Source organism: Saimiri boliviensis, chromosome 1, assembly GCF_048565385.1.
Source record: "Saimiri boliviensis isolate mSaiBol1 chromosome 1, mSaiBol1.pri, whole genome shotgun sequence".
Lineage (NCBI taxonomy): Eukaryota > Metazoa > Chordata > Mammalia > Primates > Cebidae > Saimiri > Saimiri boliviensis.
The window spans coordinates 283,690,037-283,711,104 of NC_133449.1; the positions used below are offsets into that span (position 1 = coordinate 283,690,037).

The 21,068-nt window shown below is 34.6% G+C and overlaps 1 long non-coding RNA gene across 1 annotated transcript in view; it reads right to left on the bottom strand.

The window, feature by feature from the left end:
* Positions 1-21,068, bottom strand: part of LOC141581472 (uncharacterized) — a 162,956-nt gene that overhangs the window by 42,776 nt on the left and 99,112 nt on the right. The window contains exon 4 of the long non-coding RNA XR_012514126.1: positions 1,237-1,318. This is a non-coding gene — a long non-coding RNA (uncharacterized LOC141581472). The remainder of the gene's footprint in view (positions 1-1,236; positions 1,319-21,068) is intronic.

Consider the following 21,068-nt stretch of genomic DNA (forward strand, 5'->3'; position numbering starts at 1 on the left):
AGAATTGAATCTTGACTTTGAACACCTCTTTCTATGTTTGCTAAATTATTTCTGAACTCTCAATTTTGTTAGTATGAATCAGTTTTGGTTTGAATTGTAAATTAGTGCTACTCAGTACTCATAAATTCTAAATGGCACATTATTCTTCATTTAAACAGTCCTTGCAAGAGCTTCTCACTGTCTTTGAGGTGAAATGCATGCACTTTAGCCTTCTACACAGAACTCTCCCACACTGGGCATCTGTGCATCTCTATGTCTTTATCACTTACTAACCCCAACCCTATCATTTACAAGTGGATTTCAGTTTTTCCATATATTACATGATGATATTCTGCATCTGTACTTTTATTCATGATGTTCTCGATTCCAGAAACTCTAGTCATATACTTGTCCTTCTTTTAAACTTTTCATTCATAAAGACTGCACAAAAACTTCAGCTTCCTCCAAGAAAGTTTCTGGTGTTTCCTCCCCCAGCCACAGGTACCCCAAGAAATTAAGTTATTATAAAATCACATGGTTCTCTTAAGATGATTTCCTTGATGTCTTTCCAAATAGATCAACGTTTTTGAGAACAGAGATCGAGTTTTATTTATGTATGTATTCTTAGGACATTGAATAATGTTGGTGATACAGAAAGTGCCAAATAGTTGTTAAATTGTTGTTAAATTTTTCAGTAGGGCATATTCAATGAAAGTCCATTGGATAAAAGCACGATTGATTGTAGACTAGTACTCAAGGAAAAAATATTTAACTACAAGAAAAAGACACAGAAATGGTGTAGGAATTCAGGTAACAGGAGTCAGAAAGAAACACAAAAATCGAAGAAGACACGAGACATATAACTACTTCTTAACTGTAGACACTTTTCCTAGCAAACAGTATCTATTTCTTAACATTTATCTATGAATAAACTTCGTAGCTTCATTATTGCTGTGGTCCGAATGTTTATGTTCCTCTAAAATTTATATGTTGAAATCTCACCCCCAAGGTGATGGTATTAGGAGGAGGCAACTTTGGGAGGTGGTTAAATCATAAAGCCATGTGATATGATTATGTTATTGTCAAATATCTTTGTTTCTAACAACTTTGGACACTTGAACTTAAAAACTCTGTTTAGAAGCATTTACACCAAATGTAATAGAAACAGTTGATATCTTGAAGATTAAAACAAGTTATCATAATAATGCTAATGTCAGATATAATCATCACAATTGCTACCATGTGTTAAGTGCTTACCACATATAACAGGTCCCGTATCAGGCTCTTTATCTTTAACCTTCATAAATAAAATGCCAGTCTCATTTTTTCCACTTTAAAGCTAAGGAAAAAGAAAACAGCACAGATAAATTAAAGAATTTGATCTGAACTCAGGTCTATTCGAGGCCAAACTTGTGCTCCTAAGGATACAAATTGACATAATATAACAAAACTAATTTAATATAAATGGGTAACTTCGAGATGGTAAAACTTGAAAAATAAGAATTAGACTTAAATTTGCCATATTTAGTCCCAAGAGATAGGATTTCTGAGGAACACACTGAACTGGATTTCTTCTTGCCATTTACTGCTGGCATTCATTTCCGTTTCATTTGCTTTAAGTGTTGTATTTCATTTCCAATTGCTTCCACTGCTACTAAAAATGAATTTAGAGCACAGAGGAAAAAGTACAGACAAGTTATTTCCAGTTCCTTAGATGAGATTTTCAGGGCTTCTGTCATTTGAAAGCAGAATCTTTTCTTTTGCTACTCTTAGAAGTAATTATATAAGTAATGATGAAAGTGACTGTGGCTTTTCTTACTGGTTAGGAAATTGCCTTCATGATCTTGTACCTCTCTAACCCACCAGTGTCTCCAAATCTTCTCAACAGAATCCAGTAGATAAAAATACTGAAGTGTAATCATTTGTCATCTATGCTTTAAAAATTAGACTTATAAATGGAAAACACAGTTTCTGTAAAGAGTTGAGGTTTTTGTTTCTGTTCCTGAACCGATACCAGGATTTAATAGCATACAGTGGAAAAGAAGAACATCCTCCGATAGACTGAGGTTTCCCCAACCAAGTAGCAGAAAAGGACATCAAGGCCCCCCTCAAAGGGGATTTTAACAGAAGGGAGGGAAGGTCAGAGCTGGTGACTCAAACAGCACGCTAGAGCTGTTTCTGGGAAAATGACCAGCTGTGGCTGGAAACCCAGCCTGGCCCAGCCATCCTGGATTAGCAACCATGCTTTGGGGAAAATGTTTGAACATGTAAGCATTAATCAATGAGCCTGACCTCAGAAGTCCAAGTATGAGCCTCTCCATGTTCAGGCAGGGACTATGCCAGTGTGTGTGTGTGTGTGTGTGTGTGTGTGTGTGTGTGTGTGTGTGTTAACCACTCACTGGATTACATGGAGCAACTTGCAAGAGAGACATGTTATGGCAGCATGAAGAACAAAAACAGGCAAAAACCTGATTTCACTTGTGCACCAAGTGAATTCTCCAGTTTGTCTTGAAGTAAAATTGAGACGCTGGAATGGGTAACTGATATTGAATAAATCTGTGCGGTATCTTAACAAGTCAGACAGTGAGGGATTTCTTTAGAAAGATGCTGGACTTCCTCCTAATCTGAAAAATGGGGTCCCTACCAGTTTTAAATTTGAAATAAGAGAGATATGTTCATATTTGCACTCCAATCTGTTAATGTGTATCATACCAGTTGTATATACATTTCTGCTAATAGAGTAAGCCGAATCTAACTTCTCTATTACATTATATGCAAGCAATTCTAATTTATGATTTGCATGTATTGCGTTCGAGGGAGTAGATCCTCCTTAACCACTGAAATCAAGATTGCAGATTCCAGAATTGGCAAAATGAAGCAGAAGTACCCTTAGAGAAATCTGCTTTAATAAGGCTTATTTTAGTCTGATTGTGTTACCCATTACAAAATCACAATTTTCATAACACAGAGAAGCTCTTATTTCAAGTTGACCACACGTTGATGATCTTAAACAAAATATTACTTCCCTCGGTTAACCAAGATGAAATCCTCACATCAGCACTCTCAGAGTATTGTAAGCTGAATGATTGTGATATATATTATGTTTCAGGTTCACAATGCAAGAGTTTTTATAAATATAGGTTTACGACTTTGTATTTGGGGAATTGTAGTATTGTTGGTAAGGTCTAACTGTATCATTCTTTTAGGAATGTACAACAGTGTAACTGTATTACAATTTCAAAAGGTAAAAGCACTAATTAGAGCTTTAAATGTAAGTGGAATATCTAGACCTTATTGAGGACTGTGCTGCCTCCTTAATTCTATGTAATATTTATGTACTACATTACATAGTTTCAAAACCACTGTTCTCATTGATGACTTATTCAATCTCATTATCAGTTAACATTGAGAAAGGTGGGCATAAGAACCCCATTTGAGGGATTGTAGAAAATAGTAGCCTCTCCAAAGTCAGTAGGTGTGAATATACATCTTAATCTTTTTGGAGGTTACTACTTAGGAAGAATAATCTTCACAATTTCTCTGGCTTAACATTTAGACTTTCATAAGCTCCAAGAGCTCAAAGGGACTGGGATCTTCATCACACTGACTAGTTCATTTTCCAACAGTCCCAAAGTCCTACTAAAATTAGTCCTTTGGCAAAGGTACATCCGAGCCCCATTGCCTCCAGTCAACAAAGCACTAGGTAGGTAAGTTATCAAGCATGGCCCCCCTTCCTGATGAATCTAGAATACTGTATTGATCTCTGCTTGTTGAATGGAATGACAAATATATTTATTCCTCAATGAAGCCAAAAAATCTAGCTTTGTGCCTAGACACCAGGTTTCCAATATTTAGAAGAATTAAGACCATTTGCTCAACTGCCCAGCCAAATTTGAAACACAGAATAACAAGGAACACATTCTTGACTTTGTGTTCCTCTACATTAACTAGTTAATGCATTCATTAATTTTAAGTCCATATCGGCCTTTCTCAGCAAATGAGGTTAAGCATTTGTGAAAATTCTCAGGGCTCTCTAAGGCCGAAGCACCAGTGTGAGCAGGTTTTCAGCCTGATGTTTTTGGGTGCTTGCCAGCCAATAGCACTTCCGTTAACTCTATCAACTGATATGTGAGTGCTGTAAACCAGACACGTGACATTGCACCATCCATCCGACAGTGTGGCCTTAGCAACAAGACATGAAGCTTGGCCACTGCCTCCTCTCAAGAATTCTGGTAATAAAAAAAATAATAATTTATCAAAAAAGCAAAATCCAGGGTAACCTGATTTAATCTGAGATGGATTTCAGGTGCTACAGTGGTAAGACAATAAGACTCTGTACCTAGTAATCATATCTTTAATAGATTACACTTTGAAAATATATATTTGCTAATTTGAAATGAACAATATATTTTTCCCCTTCTTCCTCTATTAGGGGTACATTCATACCTGTGCCTCTTTAAATTCTTCATATTAGCATTTTCCAAAGCAGTGAGCATACATCCAAATTTATCTCTTTTTGTAGTAGAAAGAGATTTGTAAGGTCAAATGTCCCACTAACACTGATTCAATCTGAAATAGTAGTCAGCGTTTAGTGTTTTTATCAGGAAATTTAAAAAATTAATTTCTCTTCAGTTGCAGATTTCCATAACATCTAACACAAGCATATACACTTATTTATATCTAGTAAAGCACATGGGAATTGCTGTCTTGGAGAATAACTAGGAAAATAACAAAATTTTATTTTTGTAATACATAAAGAGAAAGAAAAAATGCAAAATGCAAAATGAGTGAAATTTCGGCAAAGGAACCAAAGGTAAGAAAAAGATAGTGCTGGGAGATGATTCATGGATCTGCCGTTTTTGCACATCTGAGCAAAAGGCGCTGGCAACTTGTTCAAGGAAACTTGTCCAAGGTGTTAGCAAAGATGTTTCTGGACAGGAAGCAGATTTCCTTAGATTCCAAAGTTCTAAAGTTGGAGTCCTCCTCCCATCTCCTGACATGTTCCAGGGTGATAAAAGTAACATCTCTGTCCAAAGGCAGATTTTGTTTTCTGACCTGACAATTTGTCTCTGATTAAAATTATAAAGATAGGCTCAAGCCTGTAATCCCAGCACTTTGGGAGGCCGAGGTGGGTAGATCACGAGGTCGAAAGATCGAGACCATCCTGGTCAACATGGTGAAACCCCGTCTCTACTGAAAATACAAAAAATTAGCTGGTCATGGTGGCTCGTGCCTGTAATCCCAGCTACTCAGGAGGCTGAGGCAGGAGAATTGCCTGAACCCAGGAGGCGGAGGTTGCGGTGAGCCGAGATCGCGCCATTGCACTCCAGCCTGAGTAACAAGAGCGAAACTCCGTCTCAAAAAAAAAAAAAAAAAAATTATAAAGGTAATGGCCCTCTCCAGAGTGAAAGATAAGCAAATGTGTTTGTGGTCCCCTCATAAGATTGGATAGCTTCCTAAACTCAGCATTCTTCAGGCAGAGCCGTGATCCACTCTGTGTGAGCAGCATTCACCTGGGCCTGCTTTGGAACTGTGGGGACCAGAGGAAGTGATGTAAGCAAAAGGTTCATGCTCTCTATTGCGCAGTGGGCACGAAACTGTCAACTCTACTTGGGCTCATTGTCTTCTTGTTGTGGTGGTGTGACAGGCCCACCTGACAACTCCAGTAGTAACTACTGCTTAGGAATTTCCTGATTGGCAGGTAGATTTAGAAATGTAAACTTCGATCTTAGAGATGTAAACTTTGATTCTGTGCTCTGTTAAAAAGGAGGAAGCTAGAAAACGTGTAACAGACCTGATGACACATGGTGTGGAAAGAAGTTTTCATAGGAAAATATCTGTCAGTAAAGGGTTGAGAAATACCCCACTTCTGCTGAGAAGGTCGATTATACGCTATCCAAGGGGTGTGTGTGTGTGTGTGTGTGTGTGTGTGTTTCATCTCAAGCATTCAACCTATCTGTGTCTGGGATTGAAATGGGAATTGAGAGACAACAAATCTGAGATGTTCCATATGTCAATATAAGATAAAACAGACTTTTACCACACACACTATCAGAAACACACATATTTGTAAGCTCTAGGGGAGAAGGATTCTGAAAGAACTTGTTGACCAAGGGAAGATTTAAAATTAGTAGCATATTTCCTATTAATATTAATTTATTATATATAAAATAGTGTTAAAATTTCCTTAAATTTTTTGCCTCTTTATTCCAGTGAAAATAAAAATACTATCATTGCTTTCATAAAATTAGCTATTTCATAGAAACAGCTTATTTTTCTAAACACTGATCAAAAAAAATAACTAGACAAGGCACCAAAAATTTACCATTAGTGTGAACGTTTTGATTTCTGTAAAATATAAATATTCCTAGAATGAACAAAATTAGAAATAATTATCAAAACTGATAATAGTGAGTCAATTTCAAATTATCTGGAAAGAGACCTTTGGTTTAAAAAGGAGCCAACAGAGAGAACAATGAAATTATTCATGACCAACTGAAGTTCCAAGTGGATGGATTAATTGAAGATCGTTAATCAGGAATCTTGCTTTCTATAACATTGTATCTGACAAAACCTGTGTCAAAGAGGTTATTTTCTATCTACGCTAATTTGATCAAAGACCTTATAAAAGCCAGTGCTTTCAAACTAATGAAATACTGGTGTTTGCTTGCTGAATATTAGCACTCCCCTTTTCCTTTATAAATCTTATCTGTCATTTCTTTTTTAAATACAAGTTGTTAATGAAAATAAGCTTTATTACAACAAGTAATAAATACATACAAAGATGCAATTTTAGTCATTTTCTTCTAGATGTTTTGACCAACTTACAATAAACGCTGAACTGAGATCTACTTATAGTCTTAATATGAAAATGTTCAGGGTCCTTGTTAGGTTTGGGGGGTTGATCTTTCTTCTGTATTATAACTTGTGCATTTTAAAAAACTGATTTTGAAGCACTAATAGTCATGCAAATGCTTAGGCAAAAAAGAAATTACATTAGGCAGAATCTACACAAATGGAAACTAGCTACTAAGTAGAACCTGCTGTCAATATGCATTAAAAACAAAATCCCTGGAGTGGTATTAGCTTATGAAAAGGAATAAATATTTATCTTCAGTTTCCCTTCCATGTTTTCTTATGTTCTTCCAACTGTATCCAGCCCTTAGAGTAATGGAAATCATATTCTTTAGATCAGTCACTCACCCAAGAAGCATACTGAGAAAAGCACTCACAAAGAACACAGAACAGAGTGGGCAAGTATTCTTTCTACAAGGAAAGTGAAAGCTTGAAATTAGAATTAAACACACAGACCACCCGCTATGTCCACAAGTTCCTGCACAACTGATTCCAACCAACCAAAGCTCTAAACTATTCAAAAGAAAAGTATAATACAACAATAATAAAAATAACACCACAACAATAAAAATACAGTATAACAACTACTTACATAGCATTTACATTGTACTAAGTATTATAAGTAACCTAGAAATTATTTAAAGATTCTATGAGAAAACTGTGCCATTTCATATCAGGGACTTGAGCATCCTATATGGGTCTCGAAATCACTCATGAACACCAATGGACAACTCTACTAAATAGATATACGCATTTATTTGCTAAACTACTATTAAAATATTTATTTGGTAATATTAGTACTTATTATCTTTAAAATCCATTTTGCTCAACATTTTTTATTGAAAGAATAAAAATTTCATTTTAAGGTCAAATGATTGTGCACAGTATTTACACATCTTAATGCTGATTATGTGACAACTGGCCATGAGAATATTTTTGATGCATATACATTTTTCAATGTGGTCTGCCTAACATTGTAAAACTTCATTATCAAAAGAAAACTTTATTAAAAATTCCTCTATTTTTTCTTTTAATGTGAACTTACTAATACATTCTGGTAAATATATACATAAAAGAAAAAATGGGACTGCTAATAGTACTTCTTGTTTGGTATTTGTAAGGAACTTTTTTTTTAATAAAATAATTCTGTTTACTTTCTCTTCAAAGAAAAAGAAAACAGAAGAACCATTTCAGGAAATCACTAAGTTTTGGAGCATTGACAAATTGCTGGCTTAAAATTGAAGAATCAATATTTGAAGGATATAAATGAAAATTAACTTATTGCAAATTAAATTCTAGTTTGGGGATTATCAAACTTCCTAGTGTTCATTCATTATTGAGAGATTTGTGTTTTATTTATACTTTTTCAAAGTTAAATAACTTCAAATGATAAAATCTTGGTATACTTATACTAATTCTTATCTAATGATACGGTTGTTTCACTACTGCATTTCTTAGTTTTAGCACCTTTTTCTGCTGTTTTATATTAATAACTTACTGCTAATATATCAAAAATCTCATGCCTTTGTTATCACTGACCAATAGCGCTTGTGATAAATGTTGTAGCTCAAGAAAAGTTTCCGTTTCAGTAGCAAACACATGTAGCAGGTGGCATCTCGTCTTTGCAGTATCAGCCGTTCAAGTGGCCAAGGTGGACTGACCAGTTTCTCAGTTAAAAAGAGTGCAAAAGATTCCCCAGCAATCTGGCCAGGTTTTAGAGAGTAAACACTTTCTAGTATCCTACGTATGTGGTGGTTACAGCTATAAAAATTAGGGACAATTTCTGAGATTCCTCCAGAGTAAGTATTGGTCTGTCACTGAGACAAGGCCCAGATACCAAAGAATTTACTTAGGTTAAATCTGCTCACAAAAGGGCATCAGGTCAATTTGACTTATCCCCAAGTATGATTGCAGCTGACTACCTTAACGTTTAAATTTTCAGATAAAGTAGTTTCCTAGGTCTAAACCATTTTCAACAGGATATGAAAGAGAACTATCTTCCTTTCTTCTCTCTCCGTTTCCCTGCTGAAACCAATCAACTGGATACCTCATCCCTAACATCATGATCATTTTACTTCAATTTCTTCAATCACTTCCCTACCTCTGTATCTTGGTTTCACCCACCCAAATTTATTCCAAAAATGTTTTAATTCTGACAGATGTTTGAAGACTATTGATCCCTTCTTCCCAATGAATGAGAAGCACATAGACAAATTGAGTGCTTTGGGAGGCCCTCACATTTGTACCAAGAGGAGGGGCTTAATGTCAAACCCAATAAAAGATTGTAATGGCCTCAATATCTTGTTTCTTATCCGTGATCTGCCAGGTTTGCATGTAAAAAAATCCCACAAAATCTCCTCATAACTGTTTTCTACCCTTTTTCTTAACTGAAGGAAAAAAAACACAAATTTTTCTTAAGTAGGCAGAAGAAAAAAATAGTTCTTTTGTAGTGCTCCATCTTACAAATGTATTACCAGCACCTGACAAGAGAGCACAAGGAACTCTGAGGGACAACCAGACTTGTGAGTACAGATTCAAACTCCTAAATGAAAAGTAGCAAATCAAATCAGATGTGCATGTATGCTTTCTATTCCAACACATCAAATAATATTTACATCAGAATTATGACATTGATATAACATCCATAGATCATTTTAATATTTAATTGGATTTTTACATTTTAAATATTTATTTAGTTGTAAAAATGCTCATATGATGAAATGAGAAATACCACTTTCATCCTTCCCAAACTCCCCTGTCCCCTATCATTTTTAGATACAGTGATGCTTTCTTCCTTTTAATGGCTGGGGTAATATTTCATTGTTTAAGTTGATCATAATATATCTAATTAGAATCCCTTTAGTGAGATTAAAATCACTTCTAAGTTATTAAAAAGCTGCACAAAACATTAGGTAAGTGTTTAAGTAATTTTGTTGTTTAAATTTCTAGAATTAGAGCTGCCTTATAAAAGGTATTTTAATTTTTCTACAAATTTTAAAATAAGTTTCTAAACCGAATAAACCAATGTTAATACATGAAAGTGCCTATTACTTTAGACCATCTAGACGAAAAAGCCTATCTCAATATTGTTTAATTTATGTTTGTTGTTTAAAGTGGTTCTTGAGATTTAGTTTCTTTTAATGTATGTATTGGTTCCTTGTATTTCCTTTTGAACTCTGTGTTCATATCTTTGCCTGGCTTTCTCTTGAACCGTTAACAATCTTATTCATTTATAAGAATTAAAGAAGAATTACAAACTGAATAGAAAATTAAAATTCTATGAAAATTCAACTACTCTCTGAAAATATATTTCTACTCTTAATATTTGAAATATATATGATGTGCTAAGAACTTATTACTATTATTAAACATGAACCCATTTAGAGAGCAGCGATTGGTTTTAATCAACAATGTGGGAAAATACAAAAGAATGAGGAAGGCTCAGTGATGAGCAGGAAGATGCCTGCAGATAGAGTACAACAACAGTTACCAACCAGTCATCAGCTTGAATGATAAATTACCTTAGTGAAAGCATCAAAATAGGAGATGGGTGCCAAAAGAAAAAAAAAATGTAACCTTGTTGCTTACTTCTGTTTTTTTAAAAAAATATTTCATGTTTGATGGAGAGAGAGAGAGAGACAGAGAGAGAGAGTGTGTATGTGTGTTTGTGTGTGTGTGTGTGTGTGTTTCGTGTCATTATTTCTGAAAATTCTGAGCCATTTTACATTTGAACATGGACAATTTGCCTTTCTTTCTATTTTTTTTCCCTTCTGCACCTTCTTTTAGTCCTTTGTTAGAGCTTCTCATTCTGTTCTCTAGGTCCTGTAACTTCTATTTACGTATCTGGCTCTATTTTGGAACAATTCCTCTATATCTATCTATAATCCCTCATAGAAAGCAAAGAAAAAGTTTTTTTTTATTTTTACTTTGTGCATAATTGTATTCTCTTTTTCATGAGTATTATTTACTTATTTATCTTTTTAAGAAGTTTTGTTATACTCATTTTGAGATCCACTTCCAAGAGTGTCCTACCAACTCTATTTCAACTTCGATGTAAATTCTTTTATTGTTAGCTTTAAGACTATCTCTTAGTTTTAGATTTTCTTATCCTTATTTTTTTAATTCTTTTTTAAAAGTTTTATTTCATTTTAAGTTCTGGGATACAAGTGCAGAATGTGCAGGTTCGTTAACTTAGGTAAACGTCTTCCGTTTTTAATTCTTCTTTGTGAGTTAATTTTGTGCAGTTCTTCGATTTAGCCAGTTCCTCCTATGCATCCCTTGGGGAATAGAAGCCTCTTTAGGTAGCAACTCCACAACTGTTGTGATCTTTCCGGAGTTCCACTGAAAGAAACAATTCTAAACAAGGTTCTAGGTTAAAATCCTACTTTAGGAGTCTCACATCACAAGATTGGAGTGAATGCAGGGCAAGTAAACCCTACATGAACCATCTTATGATTCCAGTATGACATGGGTGAGTCAGAGAGAGCAGCTCACTTCCAGCTCAGACCCTGAGCCAACCATTGCAAGTATCCAGATCTTTTCAAGCAGAGAGCTCAAGTAAAGCGAGATCTTAGGCTGCAGCTCCAACCCCAGGCCGGCATTGAAGCGGGAAGCCTCACAGCCAGGGTACATTCCCGTGCATGTCATGTGCTCCCCATGGAAAGTGTGTGATTTTTTTTCTGTTTTACTGCCAATAAAAGCCAAATAATATTGCTTTAATTATTTATTTTATATTAATCTCAATTAGCTACTATTTATCTAAAGAATTTTCCTGTGCATTGTACTTTGTCATCCTTTGAAAGCCATTACCTCGTTGTAACTTGATTATGTGATGATTATGACATCTTCTAAATGACATCATATGATTGACGGAATCAACACTAAAAACTACAGAAATGTTTCATTTTATTTTGGCTATTCAGGCCTTTTTACAAAACCTGTGGACAGTTCTGAGTTTCCAACGTAAAAGTCAACTGAAATAACTTGATTTCGCTTTTTTGCATGTCATCTTTCTTTTGCTCACAAATGCCAATAATTCTTTATCTTTGGTAGTATTATTCTCTAGCTCTAGAATGATACAGAGATATTTCACCTTATTGGCTGTGCTTACATTTGTCAAACGATTCCCCAGATAAATGTACATCTTTCTAGTCTCTGTCCTTTCAAAATTTCAGGAGAAAATTTATTTTGTTATACTGCGTCTTATAATAATATAAGAAGAGAAAAAAAAAACTAGTAATATTTAAGAGTATGGGTGTTTCACTTGTAAAAGACTTTCCATTTTGAAACATCTCCTTTTAAACATTTAATCTATCCCTGAGAAATAGAAAAAAAATTAAACGTCATGCTTAGTTTCATGTGTATGTGTGTGTTTTGTGTCATTCTTCATTTCCAAAAATCCTGGACCATTTTATGTTTGAATATGGACAATTTGTCTTTCTGTTTTCTCCCTTCTGCACCTACTTTTAGTTCTCTATGATTATGCAAAGTTTTATGAGGTTCAGGAAAACTTTGGAATTTTTAAATTTCTTTTAAATTATTCTTGGAGAATTAGAAATTAACTTCCATAAACTGAATTCCCTAAAGGATTGTTTTAAAAGCGTAAAATTTCAGTTTGTTTAAACTTGGCAAATGTAGCTTCCAAAGCATTGTGTTTGATTCAATGATTTCATGACAGTTGGTTGGAGTGTGTGTGTTTGTATGTGCATGTATGTGCATGTGCATGTGTGTGTGTGTGTGTGTGTGTGTATGAGTGCATGCCTGTGTTGTTGTATATGTATGTTCGTGTGTATGTACTTACTAGAAAATTCTTTCTTATTCTCTTTCCAAATCTGTAAAATTGAATTTATTTGCATGACTCCATATTAAAAAGCTTATAGTAATGGAAGACTAAAATATGTTATTATAGATATTGCTTAAAAGTATTTTTATCAAATTATGTCATAATTACATAGATATGCTGGGGTGATGGGGAAAGAATTGCATTTAATTAGCATAGCAATATGAAGGTTGTATATATTAACTATAACCATAAAGAAAAGTCTATTTAAAAATAAACTAACATATATGTATTTAGAAAATATATTTTGGAATCAATTTTATTTTATCTAGCTAATGTACATGACACCAAACATTGAACTGACATATGCTCTTCTGGAATGAACTCTGATTTTTTGGATCTTATTCCTTATGCTAATCCATATGCTATAATTTATATAAATCAACCTGTGGCCAGAACTCCATTGTGAGGATTTAAATACTCTATTTACATAAGATTAAAAATAGCTAACAAAGAGTATCTTTAAAATGGACTCAACAATAAAAGAATTACCTAAAATAAACAGCCTGAAATAGAGACAAATGAGAGAGATTTCTCACATCTCACATGCAAAATGACAATATGCATTTATAATGCAAATTAGGTAAATGAGAGAGATGAAATGCTATCGTTCTGTGTAAAAGCATTATATATAAAAACAACATAATGGACTATCATTCATTTGTATATTTGTTTTGTTTTGTTTTAGTATCACACAGTTCTATTTCATATTTATCATTTGCTTCTATTTTTAGAACCAAACCCTACAGTCAAAATCAGACCTTCTTAAATTAAACATTAAAATATATCATATCAACCACGTACCACACAATTCCCCATATGGCGCTGTCCTCACATTCCACACACTACTCTATCGACTTTTGCACGCATTCTGTTGCTATGGCCAAAAATGAGTAAATTTAGCCTATGTGAAAATAAAGAAGGCTCATCACCAGGCACATGCATCCACCCAACTAAGAGGTTTCCTTCCTTTCTCCATTTCAAAGACAAATTTACAGAAGAAATTTGCATCCCCTTGAATTTGCAACCAGAAAAAAATCTGATAGAAAGTTTACAACTAAAATTCTCTTAACCATCATAAGAGTAAACTTTGTTGAGGAAGAGGATTTTCATTCAATTAACCATTCAATTAACCAATTTTGATTGAGCACCTAGTATATGTCATGCACTATGGTAGACACAAAGACTACAATTATGAACAAAATAGACACAGTACCTGCTCTCAAAAAACTTTTACTATATGTGTGATATAAGATATAAAGTTACAGTGATAGTATTATAATTAGATGACACACTCGTTGGCTGGCTGCCATAACAAAGTACCACAAATTGAGTGGCTTTACCAAAGAAATTAATTGCCTCATAGTCCTGGAGGCAAAGATTCAGAGATCAAAGTGTTAACACAGTTGGTTCCTTTTGTAGACTATGAGGAAAAATCTGTTCCATGCCTCTTTTCTAGCTTCTTGTGATTTTCTGAAAATCTTTCATATTCTTTGGCTTGTAGACTCATCAACCTCACCTCTGCCTTCATGTCCACATGGCAGGGTGTGTATGTGTGTGTGTGTGTGTGTGTGTGTGTGTGTGTGTCCAAATTTCCACTTTTTATAAGGCCATTTTGGTTCATGTGTCCACCTTACTGTAGTATGACCTCATCTTAACTAATTAAATCTGAAATGACTCTATTTTCACATAAGGTCACATTCTGGGGTAGTAGGAATTAGGACTTCAACATATAACTTTGGCATAGGGGGAAGAAGACAAAATTTAGCCTACAACAGATGATAATTGCTTTTAAAAGAAAGACCACTGTTTTACTAGAGTCTAACAACATTCTGCAAGCTGGACCAGGATGTGAGAGCTGAATATTGGTGAAAGATTATCTGCCTAACAGTATGACTCGATGAAGAAAATATAAAAAGAGAAATTGAACATAGATGCAGAAAAAGGGGAAAAGACCACCCTAGACTCTCCCAAGTTTCCAGGTGATTTTGTTCCATTTTGTTCAAAACTAGGGGATGCTAATCCATTGAAACATTGAATGAGCCTTATCATTTTCTTTTCTACCGCCCTTGAGAAAAATGCCTGTGAATGACTGTAGTATAGATGACACCTACAAACAGAAAACCTTTTTTCAGTCATGAATCCCACCCAAAGACTAGAGAGACTACACTTACTAGAGAGATAAAAAACAGAAGTATATAAGAAAAAAATTCAGTAATGAGACCCAAATGTGTAGAACTTCGATATGCACAGTTAAATTCATACCACATGCAATAATGTCACAGAAAAGAATCAAAAAAGATAAATCCAGAGACCAATGCGGATTCTACAAGATAAACATTGGTTAAATTATTACAAGGTAAATACTGTATGATAAGTAGACACAGGAAGGCTAATACAGAGTAATTTTGTAAAGATATGATAAAATGTGGGACAAGGACAGCAGTAAGAACAGAGAAGAGACCAATTTTAGAAATACCAATGCATAGTAACACTTTCTGATGAAGTCTAAAGTGTATTTATGTCAGATTTTGGTACCCATTGACCTTAAAAGGCAGCACCTGGAAATTAATTGGGAAAATCTTGTAAGAAAGAAATTCTGGCAAATGTTTAATAGTTCACTTTCTGAAAAACAAGTGTATATAAACAATATATGTATAGACAGAGATATACAAACATTAAGTCCATTATAAATTTGACTGATATAAAGGATATGCAGCATATAATTTGCAAATGAGATATATATTACTCTTTATTGTAAATTTCTTATGGCAAATTTATTCACACAAAATGGCTCATTTATTTTTTGCCAAATTCTTATAAAGTTAACCTAGTTTTGCAATTAACAAATGAGCATGATTCCAACTGAATTTTGGCTAACATGAATGTTAATTTATTAATGAATAAGATGACGCTGAAACAATAGAGATATGTGTTGTAACTTCACTCCTTCATCACGGACCTGAATGACTTCTTTGCTGGTTGGATACTAGTCTTTAGATACCATAATATTTTTACCGTGTGTTCTATTCACAATGTAACAGCTACAGACACAAGATACTTTTAAGTTTAATCAGCATTATTGTATTTTATCAATTACTTTAAACAGTTAAAAAATTATCAGGCTCTGACAATATCTGCAATGTATAGACTTTCACCATGGCTGATTTCAAGCTACCAATCTGACATCATTGAACACAAATTTGACAGGAGATGCACAGAAGTGCCACACCATATGACACTTTAACCATTGTGATATAATATACGTAACCGCAAGAACTTAGATAATAGTAAAATAATTTAAAAGTAATGTGGGCTGAATATTTACCATTGTTGTTATAAAATGAATTGTCACATTTTATAACTTAATTTTTTAGAATGATCGCGTTTAACAATTGGCTCCAAAATTACTGCAGATTTAACAATCAGCCCTGGAGCTTGTGAGAGCCAGCTCCAGTGCTCCACCGAAATGAACTCACCCTGAAAGTGGAGAGTTTTTAGTCATCTAAATTTGGTATAAGAGTAAGAGAGAAGAGAGGTTTCTGGCAAAGATAATGTCTGCCACTCCAGTTAGCATCGGGACACACCACTGGGTATTTTAGGATGAGGGGACTACAATAATAGATACTAAAAGAGTCGTCATGTTAAAATAAGAAAGGCATTTGGTTATTAAAAGTTTAAATCCAAAAATGAACCAGGAGTGAGATATGTAGAAAGGTTTTAGTATTTCTCAAGGCAAATACCTAGGCTGAGTGAGTGTCAGAAGAGTTAATAGAACTGTCATTCAAACCCCCAAGAAACAGTGAGACAGCCATCACTCAAAAACTAAGAGTGTATTGAATTTTGAGAACTGGTTCCAGGTGGCACCTGAAGCTGACATCCAAAAAGCTACTCTTGTTAATGTCACCAGTGACCTTGAAATTGCCACATGGAGTTAACAATTTTAGTCTTCAATTGACGTGACTTCTCTGTATTTGACATTGATGTCTATTTCCTTCTTGCCTCATCTCATGCCCTGTCCTCGATGGAGGACTTGTTTTTTCTTACTTGTTTTACGCCTACCTGCCTGGATTTCTCCCATGCACCATCATTGACACATTTCAATGCCAGAGTTCCCCAGGGATCCATAATCCTCTTTTTTCCCTTCTCACATCACATAGTCCAATGGTTATCAACCAGGGAAACTTTTACCTGAGGAGACACTCGGCAATATCTAAAGGCATTTTTAGTTGTTACAGTGTGGAAAGACCTCCTGACTTCCAGTGGGCAGAGACCGCGGTGCTGCTAACCATCCCACAGAGCACAGGGGAAGTCCCCACAACAAAGACATATCCACTCCAATGTCAATAATGACACAGTCTCCTCTTCCACTTGTACGCTAATAACTCTCAAATCTGTGTCTTTGGGCCAGAATTAGGCTTGAAATCTGCTTCTCTCTCTGTCCTTTGTACTTTTCAATTTTGAGTCCTACAGGCAGCTTTCATGAAATTTGTCTAAAAAAAAAAAATTATCATCTCTTTCCCAAACCTGCTTCTCTCCCTACAGTCTCTAATTTGGCACTGACATTCTAGAGATGGAACTGAGATTTAACCTGGTCTATCCCACTTGTTTTACCCTTTCGGTCTCATCAGTCTCTACGTCCTGAAACTTCTGTCTCCAATGCCTCTCTCAAAGGTGCTTCCTTTGCCTCAGTACAGATATTTATCATATCATATTAAAAGCCTTTTAACTGATTATCCTGTTTCCATATGTAGCTTCATTTAAGCCAGGCTCCTGCAATGCATTCATAGAGATCTTCTAAAGTGAAAATCTGAGTATGGCCTTCCCTTTATAAAGACTGTAACGTCTCTAACTTTTCAAGGTTCATCCCTTTAGGAGGGATGCAAACATTTCATGATGATAGCAGCCAACTCTATGATGTTGATTCTCAGTGCTATGATAAATTCCAGCTTTTCTGAAAAATACCATACTGTGAGAACATCATTTCCTCTGTGCTCCCATACATTTGCTCATGATTTTATCTTATCCATTATTTCACAGATTCCCATTTGCCTAGCTAGTATTCATTCACCCATCACAACTCAACTGAAATACCAACTGCTTTCTGATAGAATGCAATATTTTTAAATGATAATATCCATTTTAATAAGAACACGAGAAAAAAAGGCATTCTCAGATAATATTGGTAGGTTTATAAACTCCAACAACCATTTGAAAAAGAATTTTTCCTCTTCCTTTTCGGCAATTTTAAACATTTGTTTCATGTTAAAATGTTAATATTTTTATTTTTTGTCAATTTTAAACAAGAATATATTTGTAAAGATGATTTTTGCAGTTATCTATGGAGATAACAGAATGACTTTGAGATATGTAAATCAGTTTCATGAAATAACTTACAGGCATTTTTAAAGTAAGGTAGATTCATATGTATTAATCTGAAAGTGAACTCTATATAGTTGGGGGTGAAGATAGAACAATATGTTATTATGATCTGTCAGTGAAAGAAAAAAACTATTGTTCACTTATTTTAAATAAGCTTTTTATTTTGGAATAATTTTAAGTTTATAGAAAATTTACAAAGACAGTACAGAGCATTTGTAAATACTTCCTCACCTATTTTCTCCCATTGTTAATATCTTACATTTCCACAATACATTTCACAAAACTAAAAAAAACCAACATGGTAGATTACTGTTAACCAAATCCAAACTTTATAGTTTCCATCTGTTTTTCCACTAATATCCTTTTTCACTGTTGGTTTTATACCCTTCTGTATTACTTGTAAATTTTTTTCAGTGTGCACATATAGTTTTAGCAGTGTTAATCAAAGGCTCAAGTGTTACTTCCTGGAATTCTTCCCTATCTGAGTTGAATGCTTCTCATCATTTCCCAGGGGATCTTGAGAATCCTTCCACGATTACATGTATTATATCCTGTTATAATCATTAATTTTATTTTCTGTCTTTAAACTGGTTTTAATTAGGCAACCCGGAAATAAGAGAGCTTTCAGTATATTAGCTTATTTTGTTTCTTCAAGTCATGATACTCCTGGAGCTAATATGCAAGTATATTAATGTAAAAACCACAATAAACTAAATAAATAATAAATATCAAACATTGTCATAACAGACTCAAGGGATAAAACTATGTAAAATATTTATACCTACATCTTTATACATGGTAATGAAATCAGTGAGCTCTGAGAGGAAAGGTACAAATCTTACCAGCAAAAACTTAGAAGCAGCTAAAAAAATTTTCATTTAAAATTAATTAGGTCATTAAATATTTCATAATGACATCTTAATGTCAGATAGGGCATCAATAAAGTCTTATTTTAGGGTCTGATAGCTAGAGATAACATATGCATAACATGCAAATAATGCTTATTACTTTTCAGTGGGTGACAAACATTAACACTGATCATTGAGAGGTTTTGTAGAGAATTCTAAATTGTTCTTTCAAAGAACCCTTCAGGGACCATTTGATTGATTAGAGATTAAAAAACAAAATCCTTCCCGAGCAACACCCATCTGACCACTGAAGGGATTTCAAATGCCCCAAGGAATATAATAGCCTCTGCTTTTAGAACTTTAATAATTTTCATAAAATACATTTCAACTAGGCCTTCTGTTTTAGCACAAAATATTCCTAATCTATTGTAAACATTGCTTGGAATAATCAGATTAGTAGAAAAAGGAGATAAGTGAGATGAAAAGTTGGTGGACTTTGATAAGAGCAAACACTTTAAGGTATTTACAACAAAGCTATTAACATTTTCAAAGCAGCTAGTATTTCATTCCAGTCACAAATAGAAGAACATCTTTTTATCTCTCTCAATTGCTTTCACTAAGGTATTTATAGATGGTAGAGAGATTAACTAAATTTTTGGAAAGTCAAAGTGGGGTTAGATTCCAGTACTGCAAGTGACTTTGTTCTGGATAATAGATGCTCCCCTTGCTACAGGTCTGCAGCAGGCTGAATAATGGCTCCACAGAGCGTCTGCCCGAAGTCCAGGAATCTGTGAATATGGTAAAGCCTCACATGGGAAAAGGGACTTTACAAATGGGGTTAGCTTAAGGATCTTATGATAGGGTGGTCATCCTGAGTTATCTGGGTTGGTCCAATGTTTACACAAAAGTCCTTAAAAGAGGGAGGCAGGAGCATCAGCCGCAGAAGGGAGGACATAGGGCAGCAGAAGCAGAGGTTGCCTTGAAGATGGAGGAACGGGTAGCCGATGAATTCCAGCCGTTTCTAAAAGCTGACTAAGGCAAGGAACAGGTTCTCCCCTCAAGCATTCAGAAGGAAAGCAATTCTACCGGCACCTTGACTTTAACCCCAATTGAGACTGATTTGAAACCTCTGATCTCCAGAAGCCTGAGATAATAAATCTGGGTGGCTTTTAACCACTCAGTTTGGGGTGATTTGTACAGTAGCGACAGGAATCCAACACAGGGTTCTTTTGGCTTCCTCTTCCAGGAGCAGAAGCTGCAATCTTCTGGCGGGCAGACACACAACACACTAGTCTTTAGTCACTTTTTCTTGATTCTACAGTTGTTCACTGTCTTTCTTGCCCTTTTCTGATTCGTGGCAGGACTGGCGATTAGGGCAAAAGTCCTCCTTTTAAATCGGGGGAAAAAAAATCATTTTTCTCCTGGTCTTATTTCCCAATCCCAAACTTGGTAGTCTTTTGTAAACCAAAGACTCACAAGAATCTTCTAAATTAAAAAAACAACAACTAATTAGTAGAGAGGCAATGAGTTATCCTAATTTTGACTTCGCAGGGGGACTTCTTAACATTTGGTTAATATTACATTTCTACGTTCATCTGAAAAGTGAGAATATAATTTTACATGAAACCAAAGGAAAAGTAATAAAAGGATTATTATGTATGAATTAGAAATCTTAATCCTAAGATTTTGAATTTCATATTTTATAGTTATTTACATTATACAAAGTGGAATGAGGAAGAGGAGGGTGAGAATGAGAGCTAACTTTTCATAACCTGCTAGGGACTTGGCATACATTCTCAGGCTTCATTCTCACAACAAGGAACTAGATGCAAGTACTTTTCTGTACTCTACTTTATAAATGAGAAAAGGAAAACTCACAGAGGCTGTGAACCTTGCTCAAGGTTACATATTTAGTGGTGGAGAAGAACTTTATCGAAATTAATCTGGGTCATGTCCTCCTCTCTAAGTAATAAAAACTGAGACTCAGTTTAATTTCACTAAATGCAAGATCATGGAATAAATCAAATCAATGTTAGAGAAAGTTTGTAGAGCAAAAGGCTTGCTTTACATATAAGGGTTTTGTTTGTGTCTGGTACAGATAGAAACAGGCAAATGTTCAAATGCCATTTATTTTCGTAGCCTTTTTTTTTAATAGTCTTGAGAGA